Source organism: Dipteris shenzhenensis, chromosome 13 (genome assembly GCF_047967505.1).
Source record: "Dipteris shenzhenensis isolate YYH24624 ecotype China chromosome 13, Dip_SZ_1.0, whole genome shotgun sequence".
In the NCBI taxonomy this organism is placed as follows: Eukaryota; Viridiplantae; Streptophyta; class Polypodiopsida; order Gleicheniales; family Dipteridaceae; genus Dipteris; species Dipteris shenzhenensis.
The window spans coordinates 48243130-48260618 of NC_141608.1; positions in this window are offsets into that span (position 1 = coordinate 48243130).

Here is a 17489-nt window from a genome sequence, read left to right on the forward strand (position 1 = left end):
TTTCTCACTTGGCCCAAAGTCTCCTGACTCAGATCAAAACACTCTATGTAGAGCTTAATATATTGTTGGCCACATCAATTTTTAAGCAGCATATAGTAGCTGAGTGTGGATATAAAATAAATGAGGCAAAAAAGATGGATTATGCTGAAAGTTTAGAGGCACGCCTGCTGGGAAAATAGAATTTTGGGTGGGCAGAACTGAAGAATGCTATTCTCACCACAGCCAAGTCAGTTTTGGTGTACAAAAAGAACAGTAAAGAGCATAAGAAAGGGCTACCCTATAATGACTGGTTTGATGCTGAGTGCAAGGCAGCTAGGAATGCACTGAAGGGGATTCCAATGGGAGATGAGAAAAGAGCAGCTGAGAAATAGTTACATGCTCTCATACGCAAAAAGAGGCATTTGTATATTGAGAAAAAGGAATGGACAGATGCAATTGACTTTGTCAAGCAACCTAGAAGAGCATGGAGAGGAGTTAAACAAAAGCCAAATGACATCATGGGAGATTTTACAGAAAAAGAGATGTTTGAGTATGCTCAACAGCTTTACACCCATCCTAAGGCTCAGCCCATGGTGAGCATGTCTCTCTTCGGCAACACTCAAGGCTTTTTCTCATTGGAGGATGTATAAGATGGCCTAAAGAAAATGGCAAACAGGAAGGCGGTAGACACTCTACATCTCACGGCAGAACTTATTAAGTGGACCAATGAACACATGCAAAGGCACATACTAATGGCATTGAACCAAGCATTGGTATATGGCTTCCCGATAGAATGGCAAGAGAACTAGATCAAACCAATTTACAAGGGGGGTGACCGTGATCAATTATCAAGCTATAGAACCATTATGGTACGTTCCACTCTAGCCAAGCTATATAGTATAATAGTAGAGGCAAAGTTGAGTATTTGGGCAGAAAAGGAAAAGAAGAGGGCAGTGGGACAAGTGAGTTTCAGGCCCAAACACTCTACGGTGGATCACCTAGTCACGCTCCGAGTTTTGATGGAGGAAAGCCGCCTCACGGGGAAGCCACTCTTTTGTTGTTTTATTGACTTTAAAAAGGCATTTGATACAATGCCCAGAGACATGCTATGGGAGAGAATGCAATGCATAGAAATGCCTGAGGAGATAAGGTTCGTTGTCTTTATGGGGGTCAAACAAGGATGCTCGCTCTCACCCACCTTGTTTGGTTTGTGCATTGATGGACTCGAGGAAGTGGTGCACAAAGAAGCATGTAAAAGAGAATTGTCCAGTCTTAACCAGATGATGTGGTTGTTTTCACTGATAGTGAAAGCAAGATGCAACAAATGATGGATATACTTGGCATATTCTATTCGAAAAGTGGGCTGGCTGTTAATGTTACCAAAACTAAACTCATGACAGTCAAAACTATATAGCCAAGCAACCCCCCCTCAATCTCATACATGGGTTAACCAGTTGATACAGTGCACTCATTCAGATACCTAGGCATTGAAATTCCAGCCAATAATAAATGGAGCAGCTGTGTGCAATGGAGACTTGATGCAGGATGGGGAAAGTATTACCAATTTGAAAATGACTGTAGTAATAGCAATACAAGAAGATGGCATGTACGAAACATGATTTTTGGAGCATATGTGATACAGACAGTGCTCTATGGAGTAGAGGTGTGGGGTGGGAGTATATCATCCTCGAAATGGAATGATTTGGAAAAAATGCAGAAATCTTTTAGTAGGAGACACCTTGGCATCAAGGCTACTACACCCTACTCTCTCCTACTTCTAGAGACAGGATGCTTACCTATAGAGTTACATGCTTTAAAAAAGGTACTCAGATACATTACAAAGGTCAAAGGCATGGATGCTGAAAGGCTGCCAAAGAGGGCATGGGGAGAAAGTCAAAAGCCCCAAAAGACAAACAAGAGCAAGATTTTGGCATCCGGATGGGCACTAGATCTAAGAAATTGGTTCAGGAAGTGGGAGGTAGAGGAGTACTTGAACTACTCACCAGAGGAGGTAGATGAAGATGCTTTTCATCGTGACCTGTTGAATGCACTACACAGGAAATGGCAAGCAGCTAAAAATAGAGATAAGTTCGAGTACTACTGCACATTTATCAACCCCCAATATTGGCCCACTTATATGGCAGAGGAGTCAGCCATGCAGAAGTACATTTGCACACCTATGGCAATGCATAAGCGGAGGGCTTTGGCTTCACTTCGCACCCAATCACACCAGCTGCAAATTGAAATAGGAGGATGGAAAGACATGCCAAGAGAGAGCAGAATATGCCAATTATGTGACCGGGGTAAGCCAAAAACAAAAGAACACATGGTAATGATATGCCCTTACTATGCACACATTAGGAAAAAGTTCAGCTCTCTTCTTGAGGGACATAACAGACTGGCTGATTTGCTATATAAGGTGCCACCCTCAGCTTTAGGAACATTTGTATCTAAGCTTTTCAAGCACAGAAACTCACCTAGACATAAAGGTAGTTTCTCTTATTACCCTCCCCTTTGAGGGAGGAGTCTTTATGTATGTAAGGTTTTGTATTGTTTCAGGTCCCATAGGCCGATTTTCGGTCTTCAGAGGACGATAATATATTCTTCTTCTTCTTCTTCTTCTCTCTCTCACTCCCCCCTTATTTTTTGAATTCTTTTCAATTGGGTGACTTATTGATTATTGAGTTTACTTTTTGCTCTATCTCATTTGGCTAGTATACAAGTCATGTTGTTCATGACTACATGACCAATGTCATAAGTAATAATGCAATATATGTATGTACTCCTCAATTTCTCAATGCTAAGTCCTCCATTATTGCATCCCTACTTTTGACTTTTTGTAGATCCCTCTTTTTCTTGGAGGATTGTGTGCTTTGTTTTTGAACTTCATGAAGGCGTGGACACGATAACTTGGATTAGAGCAATTTTGGACCATCGCAATGCATACAAAGTCTTGAAGAGACAATGAATAAACCAATATCATCTCACAACACACCTAATGATAGCACATGATAGTACTTTCCAAGGCAAAGAACTATTGAATTAGCATCCTATATAGCAACCATAGCCAACTAACTCAATAGAAGACAAACATGAAGCACAAATAGGAAGAAACATGAAAGTAGCCCAATTGATGAGCTTTGAAGCTCAAAAAAACAACAACATATAGAGGATGATTGAGAAAGAGAGACAAAATGTCACATCATGAAAAAGGAAACTCCCATGTTTGGAATCTGATCAAATATCTCTAGCAAGAGTAAAGGTCCAAAAGTAACTGTGGGGGCTAGAAATACTATGCTCTAGTAAAAATACTTAGTAAGAAAAAAATACAGGCATCTAAATTTGCAGATTAACAAAACTATCAACACATGTAGGATAAATCATTGCTAGCCAAGCTAGCAAAAGTGCAAATCACCATGACAATCCATTCGAACTTTACATAAAAGCTACTAAGGATACAAGATGTAGGAAAAATTCAACCAAAATATGGCTCACAACTCAAGATGAGTATCTGCAATGTGACTTAAGTAGAAGCCAAGGAAAAAGGTCGAAAAACCAAAATAAACAACTAAATCTTGTAACAGTCGACACACAAAAACACCACCAAACGAGACACAAACGAACAAGATAAATCAATAGATGCACAAAACAAAACAAATAGACCCTTTATATTTGTATCAATTAGGCAAGATTCATGTCACTCTCCATCTTCATTAGAATATCTACTTTACGTCAAGCCCACACCTTGTCCTTGCTTTCATGCATGAAGCACCATGGAAATTTTTAGTAAAGTTTGTACCTGTTGCATAATTCATAAAGCAATCATTTAATAGGTTGTACTTTGTTTTACTTGATAACCTAATTGTAACTCATGATTATAGTTTTTCAATCATCCCTTCAACAGTCTATTTAGTCCACAAATATTATATTGTTACCTTGTCTAATGATGTACTTGTTGATAGTTAGGCTGTGAGCCTTGGGCCTTGTGATCACAAACCCTCATGTTTTGTACTTATTTTCACCTTCTTGCATGAAGTATCATGGTCCAACTTCATGAGTCTTAAGCTTGTGGGCACTCTATTTTCCATGCCATGCTTTTTCCTCAATCAACAACCTCATGTTATTGCTCAGTCACCCCCTAGCTCCTAATTGGGTACAAGGTATATTTAATAGACCTAGAACTAAGACTCTTGCACTCATCATCAATCTCCTTGAAATAGACTTGGACAATGACAATAGGATTTCCTCAACTTCTTCTCTTTCTTCAAGTTCTTCCTCTCCAACAAAATTGGCATGGTGTGTTTGTTTTTCTTTCTCAAGCAAAATGCTTCCTTGTTTTTGAACCTATTGCAATATTGGCATTGGATTTTCTTTCTAGCTTTCCCACTTGGAAGAAGATGTGAATGCTCTATTTGTGCCATCAATGCTCTTGGCTCTACCTTCATTATTCCTTTGGTCTGTCTCATAAAGTAGTGCCACTAGATCTTCAAATGTGTCGATGTGACACAAAGCACTTTAAGAGAAGACTAGAAACAGGATGCATCTTTCATGCTCTTGATGAATATTGCCATCTTATCATCATTAAGACTAGTGAGTTGATTGATGATTGAATACATAGTATCTAGATGATCACCGAGCTCATCATATTCTGAGCTGTAAAACTTCAAATTTAGAAAGGACTTGGAAGTGGGAATTCTATTAAAGGAGAAGAGACTGCTCTAAAATAGTAGTAGCAACTATAATCATAATCATTAGCACAAACAATCCAAAAAGAAATGGATGTAATTCTTAATATAGTAGGGGTGGCCAAGTATGAAACAAGTGCAGCAGATTCAAAAGTGACAACAATAATACCTAGGGCCCGGATTGCTATAGAGCAGCAACAACTCAATGAAGACAAAGTATGTAACATGGGGTGGCTTAGAGAGACTATCAAGGCAAAGAAAATGAGTATGATTCCTTTAAAAAATAGCAATGTATTTGGCTTCAAGAGATGCCATCATTTAGCATAATGACATTCCATATAGAGCTATCGCCCTACTGGCAAAATGGTGATTTCACTATCTAGATTTGCTAGCAACAAAGGAGAAGAAAAATGGGTTGAACAATTAGAATATTAATGGCTAGTTCAGAACAACTTTTGCAATTGCCATCATTCAAGCATGACTGCAACTCCATTAGTAGCTTGGCCTATTGGTGGTGGCTGACTCCTCTAGTAGGCTCTACTATTGTAACTCCTTCCTATCTTGCTTCCTTCAAGCATAGAGAACTCAAGCAAGGTCCTTTTTGTTGCACAAGCTATGAGTTGGCCACTTCACCATGCTAGCTGCTTGGGTACTGCCACCCAAGCTTGTTGTTAGAGATTCTCTACTGGCTCAACTTTTCATGGCTCTTTTGTGTAGGTGGTTGTGGCTTAGTGATGTTGGTAGCTTGCAGGGTGCAAGCTCTCTTAGCTGTGTCATTTGGAGCTTCTCTATTTGGATGCTCTTTCTTCAATACACCATGCACAATTGGTTATGGCTATCTAAGATGCTAGTTTGTCTAAGCTTTCTAAAACCTGTAGCAGTGTTGCTTGGTCACCATTTGCAACTGTTTGTGGATTGCTTTGTAGCTTTGTAGCTCTCCACACTACAACTCATTGCTACTCATCCATGCAATGCATCCTTCTTAACTCTTTCATGTGCAACTTCTTGCTCTACTCCAATATGATGGAAAGCCATTGAAGCTCCTTTCTTTTGGAGATGGCCTCTTGTGTAGGATCCGTGGTTTTGTGAAGCTCCTTCAATACAGATTCAAGTTGTTGGTTTTCCACTTAGGTTGCTTTGTTTCCATTCAAGCTCTTTAGTGCTCCTTTCTCCTTCAAGCTTTCTTCTTTGTAGGCAAATCCAAAGCACTCAAAGAACTCCACCTAAGATGACACACCTTCACTACCACAGGAAGACACCCTCAGTAGAAACTTGAAATGAAAGGACTTAGTAGTAACCACTTAGCAACCCTCTTGCAAACCTTGCAAACACTCAGTAAACACATCTAGGAAGACTTGCACATCAAGCTTGTTTGAATTTTGGGGCCACAGAAAATGAAGCCAATGGGGGAAAAGAGATGACCATGAATGATTCAAGCTCAAAGGAAAATACCAATGTTCATGCTACGTTAGGGAATTGAAAGAGATGACTACTATGAAGGATGTAAGCTCAAAAGGCAATACCAACGTTCATGCTATGTCAGGGAATTGGAAGAAATGACCATGAGGGATGCAAGTTCAAAGAACAACACCAACGTTAGAAGAGATAATATATGAGCTCATAGTAGAGGCCATGCCTTATTCATGTGTTTGTTGGTTTCTAATTTCTAAAAAGTGCCACTGTTGGGTCCTCACCAAATACAATGACACGAATCCCCCAACCATTTGTATGAGGAATCAGGTACTAACATCACAAAAGAGCTTGATGCATAAAGCATACATAAACTATGAATTGAGATGCCCATGCTACCTTGATATTTCATGGGGAGCTTACATTACATCATGACAAGGTTGTCACGTGGAACCTATAAGCGCAGTAGTGAGGTAAGATGGTAGAATCTTGGTCGCATCAAATCCCCCATCGATTGGAAGCTACCACCATGTAAACAAAGAATAACAAGTTGAATACATTCAAAAGGCCTACCCTAGAAGTTGAGAGAGAGAACAGGGCCTGGAAGCTGAGAGAGAGAAGAAGAAAAAGAAGAAGAAGAAGAAGAAGAAGAAGAAGAAGAGAGAGAGAGAGAGAGAGAGAGAGAGAGAGAGAGAGAGAGAGAGAGAGAGAGAGAACGATACGTGGAAATCCAAAAGAAAATAGCTCCAAAAAAGACTTTCGCTTCTCCAAGTTGCCCAGCCATCAATAAGGCTTCCACGTGAAAGGTGGTAGGCCAATGATAGAAGCAATGAGGAGAATTTTGGGGCATCACCCTATTTTAGCTAGTTGAGTGTTGGTGATCTCTTTTGTCTTTGTTGTGGAGAATCCTATCACAATAGTTGGTTCATTTCCTGCATGCTACATTGTTGGTGGAGACGCCGGTCACCCCCCTTCCTTGCCATGATGGGAGCCAGAGTTAGATGAATGGCATTGTCATGGAATTCCAAGTTACACCTGAAATGATGGTAGCCTTATTGTCTAAGCTCATGCACTCCAACATGAAGCTGGTGGCTCTAGCAGCCCACTCTCCTTCATCATCAACTAGTAGACTAGGATACGACTCGAAAGTACGTACAAAGTCCTTCAGTAGGTAACCCGACAAAGACATCTACATGTGGTTATACCACTTTGACAATCTCAACGAGTATCATCACTGGATAGATCAATAGAAGGTTGAAGGAGTGAGACCAACATTTCAAGCTCTTGCTACAGCATGGTACCACTAGCTTGATGTTTGGGTGAAAGCTTCCTGGTCGCATTTATGCTTGGCTATCTGGTTGGCTTTCGACAATACCAACATGGTGAAGGATGCCTTGATGCAGCTCCAAGATCTTTGGCACCTCCCTAATGAGACTCTCTCTCAATTCAAGGTTAAGCTCACCCATCTTCTGATGCGTGTCAACAACAACATGCTCGTGGACTTGAAGATCTTCTTCCTTTGGCCTCATCTCAGACATTTCCAGTTGCAAGATGAGGATCCTACCATTACCGCTATGGTTCACCTCCCCTCCATTTCAAACTTTTTGATGGCCTTTTGTATTACCTCACCCTTCTTTTCAACCCTGTTTGTACATTCTCTCTTCTATCCAATAGCTTTACCTCTGTCCTTTTCATGATGACCTATTTGGCAAAACTACATGCTAAGTTCTTCTGGCCCAAGCAACGTCTTTGTCCACTAGTATATTCGCTCTTGCATTGTTTGTCAACTCTATAAATCCCCTCCTCATAAACCAGCTGCTGGTGATTTACAATCTATCACTCCCTCAGAACCTTTCAAACTTGTTGCCTATGTCATGCGGGCCCATTTCCTCTTTTGGCTACTGGCAACTCCTATATTAATGTCTTGTACAATTATGTCACTCGATGGGCTATCACTGAACCCTTGGACAATGCTCGACCTTCTGATGTTGCCAAATTCCTACTAGAGCACATCATTCTGCAACATAGTTGCCCTCGTTTCATCCTTTTCGATCAGGGCTCTAATTTTAAGTCACAAGTTTTCCAAATTGTTGCCAATAGGCTTAACATTAAGCAGTGGTTCACGAGTCCCTTACATCCAGATTGTAATGGTCTTATAAAATGCCTCAACCACATCGCTATGTATGTGGACTCATAACGTACCAACTGGGACATTTGCCTTTCATACGTCTTAGCAGCTTATAATACCAGGCTCCAAGAGTCCACTCACATTAGCCCTTTCGAGGCATTATTCAGACGCCCCTCTCATTTTCTAGCTGAGACCCCGGTTTGATTCAACTCCATCAAATTAAGCATCATGTTGCCATTCAATGGTTCCATTTCTTGCATGATGCATTATAATTTATCCGTGAGACCTGGGGCGCGAACTACCTTTGGTAAGAAAACCTATTAAAATCTTGAGTATGAGATGAATTTAACAATATGACATGAGTAGAAATTATTCAAAGTAACATGGTTGTGTTCTACACTAAAAGAGCTTCAAATATGTCTTTACACCTTGAAATTTAGATAACACATGAAAAAGTTACATTAATTTTGAAATGTGAATAACAATTCTAACACATACAATAGCACCAAAAATTGAATATGCACAAAAACTCATGAAAAGACAAGAGGCAATCATTGGGTACAATCTCCCCCCTCGAGGTGTGTGGCTCGTGATCCCACACTAAGAGTATTTATAATATTAAAATAAGAGCACGAGCCATTGATACAAAGTCACATATTCATCTCTTGAACATCCCTTTTCCATACTTTTCTCTTGAGCATCCTTTTACCATACTTTTCTCTTTGTCACTCCTTTACTCACGTACTCATCCAAATTACATGCCAAAAGTGGAAGGCTTTAAAGCACTCTCCCTTATAAAAAATGTAATGACCCTTGGCCATTTAATACATTACGTAGCACTAGCATAAGACCATGGTATTTAGCCTTTATTCCCTTGAGCTTGTATACTCCCATCTGTCCATGTCATTTCTTGTACTCAATAAACGAATCCACCATTAGTCAAATACTTAGCACAATGATATACATCAAATGATTAGCCAATCATGCTAACTAATGGTCTTTACAAACGACTACCCATTAATGTGAGTATTTTCAAATGGCATCACCCATGATACTTATTAATGGCACACGTTTAGTTAGGCGTCTTTGACTAAATCAAAGTATTAAATAGAACCCCCACCATGTCTGGTGTGATCCTATAAATACTTTACGTCATTTTGAATAAGAGCTTTGAGAAATACTTTCTCATAACATTTCCTCTTGCTTAAAGTGCAACGGACCTCAGTTGTGATTTTGTTTATATGAGTTAAGGATATCAGGATGGTCTCAAAAAAACTGCTCGGGGAACCACTGTGCATTGTCTTTTTGATGATTTTTAAACGTCAATAAATAGGAGTTATAAGTCTTTCCTTTGCGCGTTGTTCTTTGCTGATCATCTAGAATACAATCAGGCTCAAGAACTTCAACTTCATCCACAATTAAAGGTGGTTTGTCATAAATAGGATGCGTTGGTAATTCTCCCTTAAAAGGTTTCAAGAGATGAATCTGAAAGGCGTTATGAATCTTCCAATGATCGGGTAATCCTAAACGATAAGTCAAATCATTTATCTTAGAGATAACCTTGAAAGGTCCATAAAACCTTGGTGCTAATTTTACTGCAGGGCATTTATCCACACTCTTTAAACACCTCTTTTCAATTCGTAGAAGGACAAAATCTCCTTCTTTATACATCATATGTTGTCTTTTCTTGTTTACTTGTTTAGTATACTTTTCTTGAGCTCTCTTGATGGCTTCAGTCACTTCTCTCATGATTTGATCATAATTCTTGTAAAATCATCAGTAGCTTCAATCTTTTGACTAATTCTTGGAATAGGAATTGATAATAACTTTCCATGTATGATTTCGAATGGAGCTCTTCCTGTAGCAGAATGGATTGTGTTGTTATAAGCAAGTTGCAATAAGTGCAAATACTTATCCCAATTCTTACCTTGAGAATCAACATATATCCACTGCATATTCGAGATAGTATTATTGGTTACCTCCATTTGTCCATTTGACTCTAGATGGAAAGCTAAAGTAAAAAATCCACTTTAGTGCCAATATTTTCAAAATAAAGTCCTCCAAAAGGCACTACAAAACTTGGAATCTCGATTTAATTCTATAATCTTTGGTAATGCATGATGTGGGAAAACATACTTCAAATACATTTGTGCCGCTTGTGGTGCAAACAATGTCTTTTTGCAAGGCAAGAAATATGCTTGCTTGCTAAAGTGATCCACAATAATCCAGATCATCTTATTTTGATTAAAAGTCAAGGGAAATCCAGTAATAAAATCCATGGATATTTGTTCCCAGGACTGTGAAGGAATAAGCAAAGGCATTAATAGTCTTGGTGTTTTTCCTTTGAAACTTTTAATCTTCTGACAAATCAAACACTCAGCAACATACTTAGAAATATCTTTCTTCATCAAAGGCCAATGAAATTCTTTAACAATACTTTGATAAGTTGCAGTCACCCCTCCATGTCCCACATAAGGAGGTTGATGCATTTCCTCCATAACTTGTAATCTAAATGGTTTGGTGATGCAAAGTCTTTTCTCATAAAAGAGATATCCATCATTAATTGAATAGCTAGATATAAAACTCTAATTGTTTTGTTCAAGCTTGGTCCATATATCAGAGAAGTCAAAGTCATCGTGTTAAAAAAAATTTATTGCCTCGAATGGTTATATTTCAATCATTGAAATGTTGTTGATTTGTGGTCTTCGACTTAATGCATCTGCAACCGTATTTTCTTTACCAGGTTGATATTGAATCATTGGCTGAAAACTTTGAATAAAAGAAGCCCATTTGATATGTCTGTCTAAAATCAATGGTTGCGTCAAGATATGCTTAATGGTTTGTTGATCAGTCTTGATCAAGAATTATGAGCCCATTAAATAATGCTTCCAAATCGGTACACCTGTATGAATCCCCAAATCTCCCACTAGCTGATCAAGCCATATAGCCTCCTTGCAACCCTCTGTGGCTGCAACATACTTAGCCTCTGTGGTAGACAAAGCAATGCACTTCTGTGCATGAGACATCCACGACACTGCACCACCTGCAAAGATGAACACATAACCAGAAGTGGATCTCCTACTATCCACATGCCCTGCATAGTCTAAATCTATGTACCCAAGTACACGCATGTCTCCTTTACCAAAGCAAATGCACATCTCCTTGGTACCCTTCATGTACCTCATGATGCACTTAACTGCCTCCCAATGCCTCTTTCCTGGATTAGCCATATACCGGCTAACAACTCCCACTGCAGATGCAATGTCTGGTCTAGTAGCTATCATAGCATACATAAGACTCCCAACTGCTGATGCATAAGGAACCTTGGCCATCATGGCCCTCTCCTCATCTGATTTGGGACTATCTGTGTGACTCAGTTTCACATATGGAGGCAATGGAGCACTCATTGCCTTCCCCCCTCCATATTGAAATGCTGCAATACTTTTGTAACATACTCTCTTTGTGAAAGCCAAAGGAGTTTCCTACTCCGATCACGCGTGATGCGCATACCAAGAATATGACCTGCAAGTTTCAAATCCTTCATATCAAAGGCCTCATACAACTTGGCCTTTAATGCATCTAGCTCATAAGTATTCTTGCTAGCCAATAGCATATCATCCACATATAGTGCCAAGATTATCAAGCTATTATCCTTAGCCCTTTTAGTGTAGAGGCAGTGATCAATTTCACTCCTTCTAAAACCATGGGACCGAATGAAAGCATCAAACTTCTGATACCATTCTCTAGGCGCTTGCTTAAGATCATAGAGACTCTTCTTCAGCTTACAAACTAAATTCTCTTTGCCCTTTTCTTCAAAGCCTTCTGGCTACACCATGTAAATTTCCTCATGCAAATCCCCATGCAAGAAAGCTGTCTTGACATCCATCTGCATAAGCTCCATATCCTCTGATGCCACTAGTCCAAGCATGCATCTAAGTGTGGTCATCTTCACAACCGAAGAGAATATCTCATCAAAGTCCACACCCTTCTCTTGCTTGAACCCTTTAGCAACCAAATGGGCCTTGTACCTAGGCACATCATCACCTGTGACCTTCATCTTGTAGACCCATTTACATGGCAATGCTTTCTTTCCATGTGGCAAAGAAACCAAGTCCCAAGTCTTATTCTTCATAAGTAAACTCATCTCTGATTGTATAGCATACTCCCACTTGCATTGATCCTCGCGCATCATAGCCTCTCTGTAGCAAGAAGGCTCCCCGCAATCAGTAAGCATCACATAGTCTACCCCTGGAACAAACTTATCAGGCAGTCTAGACACTCTAGATGATCTTTTCAAGGGCATTTCAGCTTGCTGTCCCACCTGCATATCAGCCACATTTGGCTCATCATTTCCTTTAATAGATGATCCATCATCTACCCTTGATTGTATACCTGTGGGAGTACTTGGTGGTACCATTTCTTGCACATTTGGTGCATGGACAGCTTGCTGTCTATCAACATATGCAGGTGGATTCACATCCTGGAAAGTGATTCTCCTCATTTCCACATCCCTCATGGGTGCCTTATGCATCTTCTTCTCATTGAAGACTACATCATGGCTGCGTATGATCTTCTTTGCTTCTGGATCCCAGAGACGATAGCCCATCTCTCCACTTTCACCATAACCCAGAAAGATGCATTTCCTAGACTTAGGATCTCGCTTCTTTCGAAGCTCTTTTGGCACATGTGCATATGCCTCACACCCAAATATACACAAATGAGAGTAAGAGGGCTTCTTGCCACTCCATGCCTCTTCAGGAATACCACCATCCAAACTCTTACTAGGTGATCTATTGATCACATGCACTGCAGTCTTCATTGCCTCAGCCCAAAAACCACCAGAAAGACTTGCATTAGAAAGCATGCATTGCAACCTTTCTTGAATGGTACAGTTCATCTTTTTAGCAACTGGATTTTGCTCTGGAGTACGAGGGGATGTGAGCTCCCTCTTAATCCCACGTGTATCACAGAAATGCTGAAAGTCATGAGAGAGATACTCTCCACCATTGTCAGTCCATAGGCATTTAAGCGTTCCACCTGACTGATTCTCAACCAAGGCCAGCCATTTTTGAAATACCTGGAACACATCACTCTTCCGAGCTATAGCATAAGCCCACACTTTCCTAGTTGCATCATCAATGAATATCACATAGTATTCAGCCCCGCCTAATGACCGTGTAGGCATGGGACCACATACGTCTAAATGCACCAAGTCAAGCTTTTCAAACTCTTTCTTTCCCCTTCTTTTATGGGCTGATTTAGTCTGCTTCCCATAGAGACAGTGCTCACAAAATTCAAAATCAGAGAAACTCAAATGCGGTACATAACACAAACGGCATAAGATTTTCATTCCATTCTGGCTCATGTGCCCCAACCTGCAATGCCACAAAGAAGTGCTTGGCTACTCGGTTATTGCAACAACATGATCAAATACCCCTGATACATGTAAGGGATACAAAGTCCCACACTTGGCACCCCTGGCCAAAAGCATAGAGCCCTTCTGAATTTTCCAACTCTGAAAGCCAAAAGTGGTGTGAAAACTAGCATCATCTAGCTGACCCACTGAAATAAGACTCTTGGTCAGCTTAGGCACATGTCTCACATGTTTCAAAATAAATGCAGACCCATTTGCAAAAGAAAACTTTATGTCACCTGCTCCCACTATGTCACATGCATAGTCATTTCCAAGATGCACACAACCTGTCTTTCCACTGTCATAAGTGGAGAACCATTCCCTATGGGGAGTAACATGGAATGAAGCACCAGAATCCAAAATCCAATCCTAGGAATATGTATCATCTGAAGTGGTAAGCAACTCTGCAGATAAACTAGACATGAAGAGAACGTCATTGTCACTATCATGTGTGACTGCATTGATCTCCTCGATCTTCACTTTTCCTTTGTCCTCCCTTGGACTCTCTTCCTTTTGATTTGCACCCCAATTTGCATTCTTTTTCTTATCCTTTTTCTCTCTTTTTAGCTTGTAGCAATCCTTTTTCATATGGCCCTTCTTGCCACAATGGTAACACTCAATGTTTTGTGCCTTGGATTTGCTACGTGACTTCCCTCTTTCTTGGGACTTCCCCCTGAATTGTGATCTGCCCCTTTGCACATTTAAGGCTGCATCCTGCTTGTTGCCATCCATAGACTTCTAATTAATCTCCTCGGCCAACAAGCTACCCACAACATCATCAAATTTCAGTACCCCACCAGGTGCAAAGGCTGTACGGAAGGTATCCCATGAGGATGGCAATGAACATAAGAGAAATATTGCCTTAGTCTCCACATCAAAATTCATCTTCTGAGCCTGAAGCTGGCTGAAAATAATATTGAATTCATTCAAGTGAGAAGCAATGGAGACCCCTTCCTTCATCTGCAGCTCAAACAACCTCTTCATGAGGTAAACTTTATTAGAGGCAGTTTCCTTCTCATAAGTGGCACACAGTTTCTTCCACAAATCTTCCGTAGTCTGCTCATTTACTACTGTGAAATAAACTGACTCTGCAAGATGAAGTCTAATAGTAGACTTTGCTAATGCATCCAACTCATTCCAATCATCCTCAGAGATATTTGTAGGCTTAGCTTCAATCCCTGCCAAGGGTTTAATCTGCTTCTTTTGAATAAGCACATCCCTTATTTGTTCTTTTCACAAAGAAAAGTTTGTCCCATCAAACTTTTTAATGCTGAAAAACTCCTTTTCAGACATGGAAGAGGATGCCATGATGCAAATGAAACAAAATCCCAAATGCTAGTACCTGCAAGAGAGAATCACACCAAATACCAGGTGCACCCAAATGTGTATGCCACAATAGAGTGAAATATCACCAAAACTCAAAGCTCAAAGCATCAAAAGATGCATCTGACTCATGTGCATATACTATGCATCCATATGAGCAAATCTGGCCCAAAAGAAAATGCCAATAAGTGCCAAATGACTCAAGCATAAACACCATCCACTGCCATATGGATCAATAATATCTCATCCAAGAGAGCATAGCACTATCAGTGCATCACCTGCAATGTGTCAAAGCTGTCCCTCAGCATAAAATAGCATCCATGTGCAAAGCGTCCATAAAAAATAGCATCCCACAAGGCAATTTGGGCCTATCAGCGCATCCAATAAGGACTGTAATGCATCCAAATGGCCTATAAATCATCCACTGCAACCCAATGCATACCACGAATGAGTGCACAATGCTCAAACTACAATGAGAGTGATCTGCATAAGGTATGCTCAAGAAATCATAGTCCTACGGTAATGACTACTACTGAAAATAGAACCTGAGATGCCTCAAAACATGAGCACCATTGCATAATCAGAATTTGCAAGAAAATCTGCAAATATCTCTCTTCTGCCAAAACTCCAAAATCCCAACCGATGAGTGAGAAATGGGAGTCAACACTTATCCACTGCCATGTGGCATAAATCTAAGGTTTCAAAACCTTAGAATGAAAAATGCATAACAGAGAGACGAAATCGAATACACAGAGATCTATAACTCTAAAATTCCTCCACTGAATTGTGCAAGAATTGATAGGTAGTGGTTTTTGGGTGTCCGAAACGCAATGGGACAGATGGTTTTGGAAACCATGGTCTCAATCACTGGGTCCAACACACGGACTGAAAAACGTTTTTGGAAACAGAGCTATTTGTAAACTCCACCGGAGTGCAAATGATGAGCAACATAGAAGTTTTAGGACCTCCTGAGTCCATCGGAACTGACAGATCTGCAAATGGTTGCTCCAAACTTGAGTTCCAACACCCGAGCAAAAAACGCAGAAACTGACACAGTGAGTCAGAAATCCAATGAAATGATCCCAGATTCAAGAATGAAGGTGTTTCTAAGCTCCTGAAGTGAAGTGGACACCAAAAGCAAGCAATAGTTGCCTCTACAAGTCAATACGGAGTCTCTGTCATCAAACGGAACAGGAAAAAGCTCAAAAAACGACTTTTTCTTTGAAAACACTTAATAGGCTCTCAAAACCAATACGCAAAACCAAAGTAACTTTTCCAAAGGTTCCTCCAAGGTCTCTGCACACTCGGATTCAAGTAAAGTCGCCCACAAAGCTTCCCACAGAGCTTCTCCTTCCTCCCACAGAGCTGCTGAGCTTCCAAGCATTCATGCACGCTCAGCTAGATCACCCGGGCTCTAATACCAGTTGAGAGTGCTCTCAACGGAAGCAAGAACGGAAGAGAGAGAGAGAGAAATAGAGAGCCACACAAGTTTTGGTGGGTGCAGAACCACCCTAATCTTCTTTTTCATTCATTTATATATGTGTTTGAGTATTCTACATAACCGGGGTGAAGGCACAGTGACCTTTAACCCCCACAGAAGATAGGTCAGTGGATTTGCTAAGAAAGCAAAGTTCCTAATGAATTTCCTATAGTAACTACATAATCCTAAAAATGATCTTAGCTCATGTATATCTTTAGGCTTTGGCCATGTTGCAATACATTCCACTTTCTTTGGGTCTACTTGAATACCTTGAATCGAAATGATATGACCCAAATATTCAATGTGATCTTGAAAGAATAGACTCTTCTCAAAATTGATGTACAATTGATTTTCTTTTAAAAGAGAAAAAGTCAATTTCAAATGTTCCTTGTGATCTTCAGTATTCTTGCTGAATATCAATATGTCATCAAAGAATACCACTACATAATGTTGATGCTTTAGAAAGATTCGGTTCATCATTTTACTAAAAGTGTTTAGAGCATTGGTCAAACCAAATGGCATAACCAAAAACTTGTAATGACCTGTTTGTGTTCTAAAAGCCGTTTTGTAAACATCTTCTTCCGTCATTCTAACTTGATGATAACCAGATTTAAGATCAGTCTTGCTAAAAACTTTAGCTCCTCTCAACTTGTCAAGTAAATCATCTACTCTCGGAATTGGATACCGATTCTTGACAGTGACTTTATTAAGTGTTCTATAATCCACACACAATGTGCCATTTTTCTTTTTTACCAAAAGAATTGGAGCACCATACGGGGAGCTACTTAGTCAATCAACTTCCTTTCCAGCAATTCTTCTATTTGTCTTTGAATCTCTTTTTATTCTAAGATGTTTACTTGATATGGAGCTCTACAAGGAGGTGAATTTCCAGGTAAAATCTCTATGCGATGATCTTTGGGTCTAGACTTGGGTAAACCTAGGGGTAATTCATTCAAGAAACAATTCAAAAATTTTGAGATAAAATCTTTGAAATCGTCATTCCATTTAATTTGTGCGGCCATGATTGAATTAACCAAAACCAAAATGATTTTTCACCTTTCCTAAAAGCCC